General features: G+C 36.5%; 1 long non-coding RNA gene across 1 annotated transcript; it reads left to right on the top strand.

Moving 5' to 3' along the window:
- The first annotated feature begins 727 nt into the window (after window positions 1-727).
- Window positions 728-4,700, top strand: LOC121658279. Its single transcript, XR_006013918.1, has 2 exons — window positions 728-2,806; window positions 4,424-4,700. It is a non-coding gene; the product is annotated as an uncharacterized LOC121658279 (long non-coding RNA).
- The last annotated feature ends 7,585 nt before the right edge of the window (window positions 4,701-12,285 follow it).

Raw genomic sequence — 12,285 nt, 5'->3', positions numbered from 1 at the left:
TATACGAGGTAGAAAAGGGTTACAAGCATCGCAGGTCACTGGGCCTGATGGTGTTCCTGTAAAAGGCAGTATATATGCTAAAAATCGTAGTCATGTTAGACAATATCTCCATTGTAAACCCCCCTTACAGTCTCCCTTTCCTAATCCCACTTTTCCCTTTTACCCTATGTCCTATTACCCCCAGTGTATTCCCAATCCGTTTTTTCACCCATGGTTTCCCTCACAAAACCATACCTTTGCCAATTGTTTCCCCAAAAATCCCTTTCCAATGCCGAGTGGGGGATGAAAAGGGGGAGGGAAGAAGTTAAGCCCTCTCCTGCCTCAGTTTCCCCACAAAGCATGCTCAGAGAATTCTGTCTCCCTTCTGTCAGCCCTAAGATGTTCCACAGAATCTGTTTGGACATTTAAAGACTCAGGAGGGTGGCTTGTTTTGTCTTGAAACTGTTCTTGTTATGTTTATCCAGTTGTTTTCATTCTCCTTTTATTAAAATAAAACGGGTGAGGTGTTGGGGTCCCTCCCCCGCCGTGTAGCCCTGGGAGAGGGGCCCTGAGGGCACAGACACGGGGTTTCCCTGCCCCTGCTCAGCCTCGTTCCCATTGGTTGGTTTGTGTTCCCTGCGCGGGCAGAAGGACCCTTGGTCCCGTGACTGGAACAGTTCCTGGGCAGAGCCCCGGCCATGCGGCTGGAGAAATAAACATCTCTGAAACAGCTACCAACAATCTGTCCATATATATTTCCTTTCCACGGGACTCCTGGTTTGGTATATGCATGTTGCAGTATCCCCACTGCAACATACGAGGTGGCGATTCAAAGGAATCAGCCTTGCACTTGGAATATGGTTTGTACTGTCTCAACTGTAATAGGGGAATTCATTCTGTTGTCTTGGCCCTATCCTTGAGAAAGAAATTCCATCTTTTCTGCTTGAAAGGACTGTTATGTGTGAAGAGCTGAGTTACTAGTCATAGGCTCATGAGTTTTTTAGCATATTTGTTTTTCTCCTTTTGCTCAGGATTATGGAAAAGTAAGCCTTTGTGGATATTTTCTGCTATATACATAATCAATATTCTGAAATGAACAAAAAGTGTCAATTTTTTTTTTTTTTGCAGTGAAAAGAACTTTTTTACCTTAACTTTAAAAATCATTATGCTGAACTAACACATGTGAAGTACTTGAGAACAAATTCATCCATATGTATATTTACATTGTAAATTTACTTTGAGTAAGGCATATATTCACCTTCCAAATGTCAAAGGGGGCAGAATGGTGCTATCCATGTTATTGCAGGTGTGCCTTCAATCTGTGTGAAATACAGATATGTATTTCTTGCTGCTTGAGGAGTCCTTAGGTATTACACACCAGACCTAACAGAAGTTAGGTTGCTGCAGTTATCTAGGTGCAGCATTTTGTGCATTGCCTCTTGCTCCTTTGGCTTTTCCTGGTTTAGGCTCCTCTTTGGATTATCCAGCCCAAACGACCAGGGTGATACGAGCAAGCTGAGTCTGGTGCTCCAGGTTTCACCTCTAATATGTTCTGATTTTATAATGTGACACAGGATTTCAGGGAAGATGTTTCCAGAGAGTAGAAGTTATCAACTTGGCATGAATAGTGCCCACACAGTTTGGAACTGTAAAAAAAAAATAAGTAATCCGCAAATGTAGGTGGTCTTGAACAATTATTAACTTTAATAGTGTCCTGATGGTTGTGTGTTTACTGATAATGTGTATTTCTGTCTATACAAGACAACTGAAATAATTATAAAATCGCATCTGTTTTGCAGCATGTCCTGGTTGGTTTTTTCAGCTCTTTAAGCATTTGCCATATCTTAAACAATTTACATGTGTAATTTAATTACTTTTCAAATAGTAGAAGTTATATTAGTGGCTATAGTTATTTCTTTTATAGGAATTTAGAGGTTTTATAATAAAGAGAATAAGGAAAAACTTAATTTTCACAGCAAAAGTATAAACTAATGTACTTTATAAAAGCCTGAAAATTCTTTCTACCCCAAACTTTTCCATTTACTATTTCTATATAACCTTACTTTTGGGGGAATTTTTTTCCCTCCCATTGGCTATATCAGTAAAAGTAACATCTAGTTTAAAGAAGATACAAAGTACTATTTACCAAACTACATTATGCAGTTAAGCAGCTTTAGGTACCCAGATTGCTTCTGTCAGATTCACAGATTTCAAACTGTGATTTAAAGTATATTTTCTGCAATTTTGACCTTGAGGAATAGTGAAAGTAAATTCAATGTAAACAGAAATCTTCCCCAGATGGATTATGCAGAATTGCCAAAGGGATGTGGCTGTAAAAGGCAGCATTCCTGCAGGTAATTTTTGAGACGTGTGTAGAGAATAAAATGTTTGCTACATCATTTACTTTTGACAACAGAAGCAAAGATTGTAGGACTGGATAGGCCTTTTAACTCACAGAACCCTGTACCTTTTTCTGCTGTATTAGAAATGTATTATAAGTTAGCTGGCTGTATTTTTGAGACCTGAGATTTTGAGTCATAGCACACTTTCCTTTGGTTACAGGTAAGCAGCTTGGTGGCATTTCGAAGATGTAATGCTCTAATGAACCACCCTGGAAACAGATGAGCGGACTTGTACAAGAACCCCTCCTTCCCCCAGGAACGTGAGAAATTGCACACTACTTTGGAGAGTTCAGTAGGCTTTGATGCTTGGGAAACAGCATGAAGTGGACTGGATCCCACCACATGATATAAGAAATATTTCAGTTTGGAAGACAAGCCATATGAAAATACTGTAGAAAACCGTTATTTTCTCTGACAGCTGAAAAGTAAGTTTTTGAATGTGAAGCTGAACTTTTCTAATATGTATGGGTGACAAAATGCTGTCCTCTGTGTAATGGTGTACTGAATTAAAATGCAGTGGGTTTTGTTATCCCCAAACCATCTTGTTAGCAGAGGTTAAAGCTGGTGGTAAGTTCAACAGTTTATGGGGCAAACTTTCTTGGCAGTGCTTTAGAGACCTGTGCCAGAAGAGCGTGATGAAAAAGAATATCAAATTTAAATGATATATCACAGTTTTATTTGTTTGTACTAATGTCTACTTTCACCAAACAATTCTCCAGAACCCCACGTTCCCATAGAAGCACCGTTATTCCATATTAGCTAGCCTGGGTCTGGAATAGATGGGGGTCTTTTTTGGAGCTGCCTTTCACCCTACTTTATGAAGAAAAGTGTACCTAACATCAAAGACTTCTGTTGAATGAAGTTTTCTGTCAAATTCTGTTTTGTAATCAATGCTTCACAGGCCAGTAATTGGTATCAATAACTACTATAATAACCTAAGAGAGCCTGCTGATGGTGCTACAATGATACATAGCAGAGTCTCATGAGAAGGAACAACTGTAGCTTTGCCATTTCTCATGACAAGGAAGAATATAATCTAGGATTTGAGTCGTGGAAATATTTTATATTGCTATTTTAAAATTGAAGAATGGGAAGAACTACACCTGCTTAGCTGTGAATGATTGTACTTTTAGAAATCTTTTGTCATGGATTAAAATTTCCAGGGAAAACTGAATCTTCAAAGCTTGCTGTCCTGGAGGTTTATTATGCTTCTTAAGGGGGAGGTAAAAAACAATTTGTAGAGCAGAAAAATTAAGACTGCTTACACATGCACATAGTTGTACTAAGACTCAAATTGCATTCTGTGATTTCAAGGTTATTTGGACTGCAGGTTATTATGTTCAGTTTAGCTTTTACTGGTAGAACAATTATATTTTAGGCTTGATGTTTATACTTGCTTTTAAAGGATTAAATGAAAGCTACAGTTGAAGGGATGAAAGTCACCTGGCTTTTTTCCCCCCACATTTAATTAATTAAAATTGAACTTTGAGGTTAAAACTTATTAATGAAATGTAAAATTTAAAATTATGTTACCCTGGAAAAACAAATGTGCCGTGCCAAGAAGTGCATTAGTTGAGTTTCTTATTTTCTGCTGAAATCCTTGGGGTTCAAAGGACATTCAGAGAGAAGCAGCTCTGGGCAGAGGATTTTGACTAACGATACAGTAGGAACTGTAGTTTCCGGCTATCATCCTGTAGCTGCCTCCTTTTTTCACACAATTTGATCACATTTCCTTCAGTGTTTTTAAGGGGTATTAAAGATGAGGTGAAGAAATAAACAAAGACACAAACCTGAGTCTTTAGATAAACAATAGTGTATCCTAGTTTTTATTTTGATCTGTGCCATTCTTCTTTCAAGACAGTCACACATCAAATGCTCCAAGATTCAGTCCATCAGAATGCACAGCAGCATTAAGGTACAATAAATCTTAGTACACAGCACTGAGAAAAAGAGATACAATTTCCTCAGGCTAAGAATTTAAATTTGAACTGCAGGTTTTCTCAGAGTGGTGGATTTTAAAACTATTTCTTCTTCCTCTACAGCTTCTGAAGAATTTTTCCAGACAAAGGATATAATGTAGGAAGGTGATATTTCCTGTACACCTGGAGCAGTCTTGGTAACCCAGTTTAAAATATTGCTCTACATCCATACAGCTTTTTATTGTCTCCTTCACAATGTGTCATATTTCATCTACAGTCATTGCAAAACCATTTTGGTTTTACATAATACAGGTTCTTCTTTTATAAGTTAAATTAAATTGAATTTATTGTACTTTCAACCATGTTGTTGAATTAAATCTTTCTGGAACGGTTAAAAATACCAGGTGTTGTTTTGCTACCTATTCAGCTCATAATGTACATCTTTAAATTTAGTCTCTTGTATATTCATATCTTAAAAAACTTGAACCATACTGAGTCTTTATCTCTGATACAAAATGCTGTTCTTTTTTATCATAATGCCATTTATCATTCTTTTCGCCTCACTGGTGTGTGAGACATCTGAAACCATACTTCTTATTTTATTGCTATTAATATTTCTTAAAACCTTTTTTCCAAGGACCCTGTCAAAAGGAATTTCAAGGTCCCAAGGAATTATATCTGCTTGTTTCCTTTTGTGCATCTTGTCTTAGCGTTCTGCAAAAAGGATGCATTTATAGAATGCCTGCTCAGTGACACTGTTTTGTGTCTATCGCCTGATGCTTTCATGTTTTGCTGTGTGACTCTTGTTCACTTTCTTAGTATGAAGTAAGTAACTTTTGCTAACTTTGAAAATCTTTAAATTCCTGTTAGACCAGTTTGCAAATAACTAGAGAAAATACACTGCGCATCTGTCTGGAATTAGGGACGTGACATCACACTGATTCTGCATAATCCATTTGCTGCTTCACTGCTGTTAAATTTGAACTTTGGAATCATACTTTTCTACCGACAAAATCTTTTAAATTTATAAAAGATTTAAAAAAAAAATTATTTTCTTGTCTAACAAGCTTTGATCTGTTCTATCCCAATCTTTTATGTGTATTATTTCAAAAGTTAATTTCATGATATCAAATCTATTTCTGGACACAGCTGTGTGATGCTTAGCTGCCTACTGAGGTTAAGCCACATTGTGTGGAAATTCGATTTATTGATACTGTAAGGCTTGTTTTGCCATGATAAGGGAAACTTTTGCTACGTCTGCAGTGTTAGTAGGGCAGGCTTCCTTTATCATTGCAGCAACAGTCTTAGTCCTGGAGAGAGGTGTTGGCTTTTCTTGCAGATTAGCAGCTCTGTGTTTTGACTCAGGTTATTTTTGTCCGACATTCACTATTCAGAAAAAAGTGTGATTGTGTAAAAGATTTAAGCAGGAGTCAATATATCTTTAGTGGTTATTTGACCCTTTTTGTCTTTAAATGATTTTCTTTAAAGCTGTTAGCCAAGAGCTTTTCATATTTAGGGTCTGGTTTGATGTTGGTAATAGTCACCACAAAATCCACTGACCTAACTTGATGGTTTTATGTCCCCTACTAACTCACTTCAAAAACCTTTGAAAAACTTATGTGGGTTTTTTTTTTTTATTTCAGGGGTTGCAATCTGTGCTCTCAAAGCTAATAAAACTGAAATAGCTGGTACAGGAACTTTATCCAAGTCATGACAGCTGAAAACTGATGAGGGCCATCTGATTACATGTGGACCAAATCATGCCACCTAAGTGCAGGAGGACCGAAAGGATCCTGAGTGCACTGTGGCTTTTACATAGCTGAAAGCTTAATTCAGAACTCATTAAATCAAGCGAATTATCTACTGATTTTGGTAACCTGTAGTAAACTTCATTTGCAAAAAACCTGCTTTGCAGCATTTAAGAGAATTAGACTTTAAACTGTATGTAACACAACTGCAAGAGAGTGCAAGACAATTGAAAAAGTGTTCCAAAGAAAGAAGGATGAAGTTCTGTGTAAATACACAGCTTGGATGAGAGACAGAAGTACAGCTTTGTGTGCCAGAAGCTGCGGAGGAAGAGGTGTTTGCACCAACAGGGAGCAGATTGTGTGCACATACTGCTTTAGAAAAACAGGAACTGAGGACTCCCTCAAAGACCATCCTTTACAGGAACAAGCCTTCATTTGCAGCACAGTGGCTCTTGAGCTATCAGGCTTTTAATTTAAAACACAGTTATTAGGAGCCGTGTTAATTTTGCATAATCTTGTCAGGTTTTAAATTGTGTTGTTATTTCAGCATCAGTGACTGAAGGGTGCATTATTTCATAAAGAGAAAAACAAAACAACAACCCATCTGCTCACCTAGGTAACATGAATCAACAGTGTTTTTATTTCCTGACATAATTTGTGAATATGGTCCCTATTTATTTCTGCTGAGGTTTCAAAGTTAATTTTATTTCAGGGTGTTTATAGCTGACATATTTTCCAAGCCATTGGATCACATTTTCTCCTATTTGCAGTTTAATTTTTTTGGTTTTTTTGATTCACAGTTCTTCCACCAACTCCATTTGTGTACTACTGAGCAATCTACACCCATTTTGAGGGGACTGCCTCACAACAAGATTATGGGCTGTGAGCAGAGGTGCAAAACTTGAAGCTTAAAGCAGGAATAATTCAGGCAATAACAACTGCATGCAGATGAGCAGCCACAGACTTTGAAAACATAAGAAAAAAAGAGGCTGTGTGGAGACAAGTAAGTAATCAAAAGCCTGCTGGTTCCATTCTGATATGACAAGTACTAAAAGGTCATCACTGGTGCAGAGCTGATTTTTTTGTTGCTTCGAGGCATCACAAAGTTTCACAATCAGGACAACTTGACTTTGTGCCTTGTTATTTTAGATGTCAGCAGGTTTAGTTATTTCCCTATTCATTATGAGAGTCTAGAGAGAAAAGTTCATACTTTGCTGTAGTCTCTAGTCATACTTGAAGTGATAAGTTTCTACTAACGGCTGAAGTTTGTTCTTTTGTCAGCAGTTTTAAGACCCGGAAAAGTCTGGGCTCTTGCACTGAAACGTTCTGGTTTATTTTTTAAAAGAAAAGGTATTAAACAGAAAGGGTCACAGGTTTTCGGGCTTTTTATTTCATTTTATTTTTTATTTTGCCTTTGCATACTGAGATGTGCAAAGAATAGAACAATTGAGCATTTTTCAAAGGGAAACGACCCAGTAATTAAAATCAGACACTGGACTGTAAAGCATACGTAGACAATAATACAGGCTTTTTTTAATAACGAAAAATACTTGTCCCTCATCTTGATAAGGAGGTTACTAAGAATGAGAAACACTTCAAAGTGATGTTTTAGTGTCGGCATAGGCAGTGTTAAAAGGGTCTGGAAAGATGGTAAAGTATATTGGTTCTGAACAAACACTCCTCTGATGTAGTACAGAAGGAAAATCCAGCTAATTTTGGGTAAAAAGTCTAAACGAAAACATGCTTTAGGATAACTTGAGGAAAAAAAATATTGTGGGTCATTAACAATAATAACTGTTAGGAACAGAAGCCTCCAGAACAACTGGATTTGGTGCGTTTAAAGGTTTTTAAGACTGTTTTAAATGCCTGTTTGGCCATTATCAGATTCTGCTAAACTTCATCCCACTGAAGGATCACTTACTGGGAAAGGCAGACCTCTGTCTCTAAGTGCTGCCATTGTACATCCATCTCATGGTTTACCATCAAAGGCTGAGAATGGGCAAAAGCATTTCTTGAGCTGTTCTAGAGATGACCAAGCCACTTGTTGTTGTCCTGTTCTAAAACTTTGTGCTACGCTGCTCGGTGTGTAAGCAGCTTCTTCTGTGTGGACACAGAAATATAAGATCTAGATAGCAGCAGATTAAAAACTGATGATGAAAACTAATTAAAAATACTAGGTGCATGTTAAATACCAATTTGAATTGAATTTACGTTAAAAAAATGCATGTCAGTAATTGAAAATTTTCTAAATTTGATTAAAAATAAAGAGACTAGAAGCTAATGATAGAGAAGTGAACAAAAAAAAGTCCTAGAAGTAATGTTCTTTGATTATTTATCGCCATGCTCTAACATAAACTTTAGATTAATACAGAAGAACCTGGAATGCATGCTCAACAGAAAAAACAGGGCAGATTTCTTGAGATTTCTTTCAAAGTGCTGAATCCTGGGGAAATATATTTACAGATTTTAATGAAGTATAGTTACATTTTCCAGATGTTTTATTGAAATACATTTGGATGTAAAATAAATCAGTAGGCTGTGTAATGAAATCAAGGTCTATAAAGCAAAAGAGAGAAAACCCATCTCGCCAACAGCACAGTTTCTAATGGTCTATTCTTTTAAAATTATAAATACACCAAATTTCAATATTTATGACCTTCATGTCTAAAAATAATTCCCTAGCCTTGCCTGTCATCTTACTGAACTCTGTGATAAAGAGAGATGCTCTCTGGCTTTATGACCCTCTTGACTATTTGTCCTGAGTAGATGATAAAAGAACAAGTTACAGCGTGGATGAAAGCCAGCTGTAGTTACAGCAGGAATATGAGGATCCAAAGCCTGGTGGCTGCAGTTTGCAATGGTTTAAAAAAGAATAGTTAAACTTCAGAAGCCTCCTTTTAGGTAGGCAAAAAATCTGACCACCCCTCTCTCTGCTTTTCTTATAGCTATTACAATTTATTAGTGTCATAAAAAGCAGGTCAAATTATGCTTACTTATTATTGCTGTCTCTGAGGCCATCTACGAAGTTGGTCCAGAGATCTGAATTATGTAATTTCCCTATGTTTATTTTGTAACTAAGATTTCTACTTCATTCTGTTATTTGACTTCTACTTTGCAGCTCTTTCCATCTTTATTTTCTAGGCATTTAGCATGTTACCTTGTTAGAAGGGGCTAAGCATTGAGTAGCTATGGTCATTCCTAGTACATCCAGGTCAACTTGAAAAATAGATTGGGCATATAGTAAGGTTCTGGGGTAGGACTCAAGATTCGTTCTCCTCCCAAATCAAAGTTGCAAAGTTTTTACAGTGTTATTTAAAGTTGTGCTTTAATGCATGGTCCACTCCCTTCTTGACTGAAAATGTTAGATTCGATCCTAACCACTGTTCTTTCTACTCTTTGAACTGTTCAAAGGGGAAAATGTTCGAAATAAGGACCCAGCTGGGTCCCTTCTCTCATTCATGCCATCAATGCTGGTCAAGCAATAGGCTGAAGAGGTTGTATGATTTCAGAACATGTGGTCTATTTATAACCAGATAGATTGCTTTTCTGTAATATTTTAGCATCTTTGGAAATGTAATGATTGCAGACATAGATTAAGAAGAAAACAAGATTTTTAGACATTGTGTTGGTAGAAATCTGAACAACCACTCGTTTTGGGGATAAAGCAGCAGAATGCACTAAATATGACATGTCAGGCTCAAGGCTGTGGAGCTGTGCAATAGCAGCAGCCTGGCATTTCTTCTTTTAACTTTAGTTCTTACTACAGCTGCACTGGTTGCTTTTGCCTCTGTTTAATCCCATTTTTTAGAGCAGATCCTGTTGGTGAGCCTCAAGTTTTTGAGTTTGGTTTTGCATTTTTACTTCATTGATGTCTGTCTTCAACATACGCTAGCGTACTTAAAATAAATATCTTTGACTTTAAAAAGAGAAAATACAATGACTTACCCACTGTAGAGAATTCTATGCATTCCAAGTGTATTCCAAATGTATTCTAAGTATACTGTAGAAAACTCTTGTCATATTTGACTTTTTCTTATTATTTGAATTCAGAAATCATGTACAAAACTAATGTTTGTAGAGATTAAATATCTCAGAAGCATGTTCTTTATTCTGTTCATTACTTATTATTTCACAAATTTTTCCCTAGTCCTCCCTCAAACTTGAAATACTCAGAGAATAACAAATTTTACTCAAAGGAATAAGAAGTGTATTGGCATAACTTCAGTAGCTTCACGTTTAAAATACGGGAACAGTGGTAGTTAGATGAGATCTCTGCATTTCTTCATCACACTGTTCCTTAAATCACTCAATGAAAATTTCAATACTCTACTGCAATAACCGTTTACAGCCATTGTAGCCGTGTAATCTTCAAAACAGATCACTGCTTGATAATCCCGTGCTGTATAGTAACTATATGTTTTAGTAGTCAGGAATGTTAACACTTTATCTTCTTTTCTCAACACTGTTGTTTCTTTCTTCAGTATTCATGGCAGCTTCAGGACAAGGTTAAAAGCCCCGGTGTGTAAGATTCTCTCCCCTCTCCTCCTTTCTTCGGTTACTACTGATACCAAATTAACATTTTTGGGTGGCAGGCCATATTAAGAAAATAAGAGTGAAGAAAACAAACCATAGCATTGAGCTGGATATTCCATATAATTACTGGCCTGAAGAGGCCTGCCACATGAATATCTAGGACCAAATTTTAAAATTTCTGTAGCAGTGAGGTACTTTAGTAAACTGTAAACAGCTGTAAAACTGCTCCCTGTTGTGTGCGATGAACAAAGGCAATGAATTAGGTGGCAATTATTCATCCCACACATCCAAGCACCTGAGCTAAGAATGAGGCTCTTGGGATTCCTCAGCTCGACTTTCTGCATTACAAGGGTCATAAGAATACTGCTAGATTATCTTTACGGTTTGCTTTTGTGTTTAAATTAATTTTTCATTTTGATATTTTAAAAGGAATTTACTAGTAGCGTATTTGTTCAGTGTATTCTTGGGGAGAAGGAAAAGAAAAGCTGTTATATTTTCTTATTGGAAAGGTTTTTAACCTTGTTAAAGGAGTACAGCTCTATTTCCAATCTTAATTCCAGTTTAAATAAGAATAGTTCTCTTTGTTGTTTTTTTTTTCCTCCTGTCAAGTAGTTTTCTAAAGAACTCAATGGGTACATGTTGGAACTCCTGATCTGAAACTTTGTATAGTTATTTTTAAGAGAAACCTATCTTTATTTTCTTTAAATTTTATTGGTAAAAGCTTGGATTTTGGCCTATGAAACCTCGGAGATTTATGTAACAGCATTAAAAAGGCATTCAGCGTGAAAATGCAAGTGCTTATTCCCTTGAAACATAAAAAAAATTCTTTTTAATTTTGTTTCAAAATCTTGTCATTCTAGACAAAATAATAAATGGAAAATTATTTTCCTCCTTCATTTATGAAGTTATGTGCCTCACAATCAGAATTTTCATTGTGGGGTTGAAAATCAGAAGGGACAAACATTTCACAGTAGTCAGTTATGTCTTCATCTTGGCATTAGATTATTTTGTTGGTTTCAAATTTTCTCATGCATGGAGAAATAAATATGAACACCCTGGGATCAAATACACAGCATGGTTTTTATCAAGTTCATAAGAAACGGGGAAAGACAATAATCCTAGAAAAAGATGTTTTGATCGCAGGAAGTACTGTAAGGTACGCTTATCTGAAATGAATTTAAATGTCTTGTGGATCTAACCAGTTACTTTTCCAGTATAGATCTTTTCAGAAGAGTAGGGGTGTGTCTAATACATTGTTTTTCTAGTCTTTCCAGGGTTTATAGAACAGGTAAATATTCTCCTAGTATGTTATACTCGCTTATTTCATCTGGTATCCACATTGCCTCATTAGGAAAGGCTGCTTTTATTTAGATGATGCCTGGTATTTTGCAATGTCTGGCTCTTTCCCAGGTGAATGTGCTGAATGCAAAAATAAGCATTCACATCTGTGACTGTTTATCAATGTTGAACAGAAGATTTTTATTGCTTAAGGAGTCATAACTTTCTCTTTAAATTGACAGGAAGGACAAATATGATTAAAGTGACCGTCTGTGATTTACTGTGCTTCTGTCAGCCCTGAAGATCTCCTGGAAATCGGGTGTGCCTCCTTTTTTGTGTTTGTGTTTTCTTCAACCATAATTTATTGTCCATGTCAGAGTACAGTGTAAAAACAAGAAATGTGCAGAAAGGAGCACCCCAACAGTG

This window comes from Corvus kubaryi, unplaced genomic scaffold (genome assembly GCF_017639235.1).
Source record: "Corvus kubaryi isolate FWS band 111438036 unplaced genomic scaffold, C.kubaryi_AGA036_p1.0 split3-131, whole genome shotgun sequence".
NCBI classification, from domain to species: Eukaryota; Metazoa; Chordata; class Aves; order Passeriformes; family Corvidae; genus Corvus; species Corvus kubaryi.
This window is presented reverse-complemented; position numbering and strand designations above follow the sequence as displayed.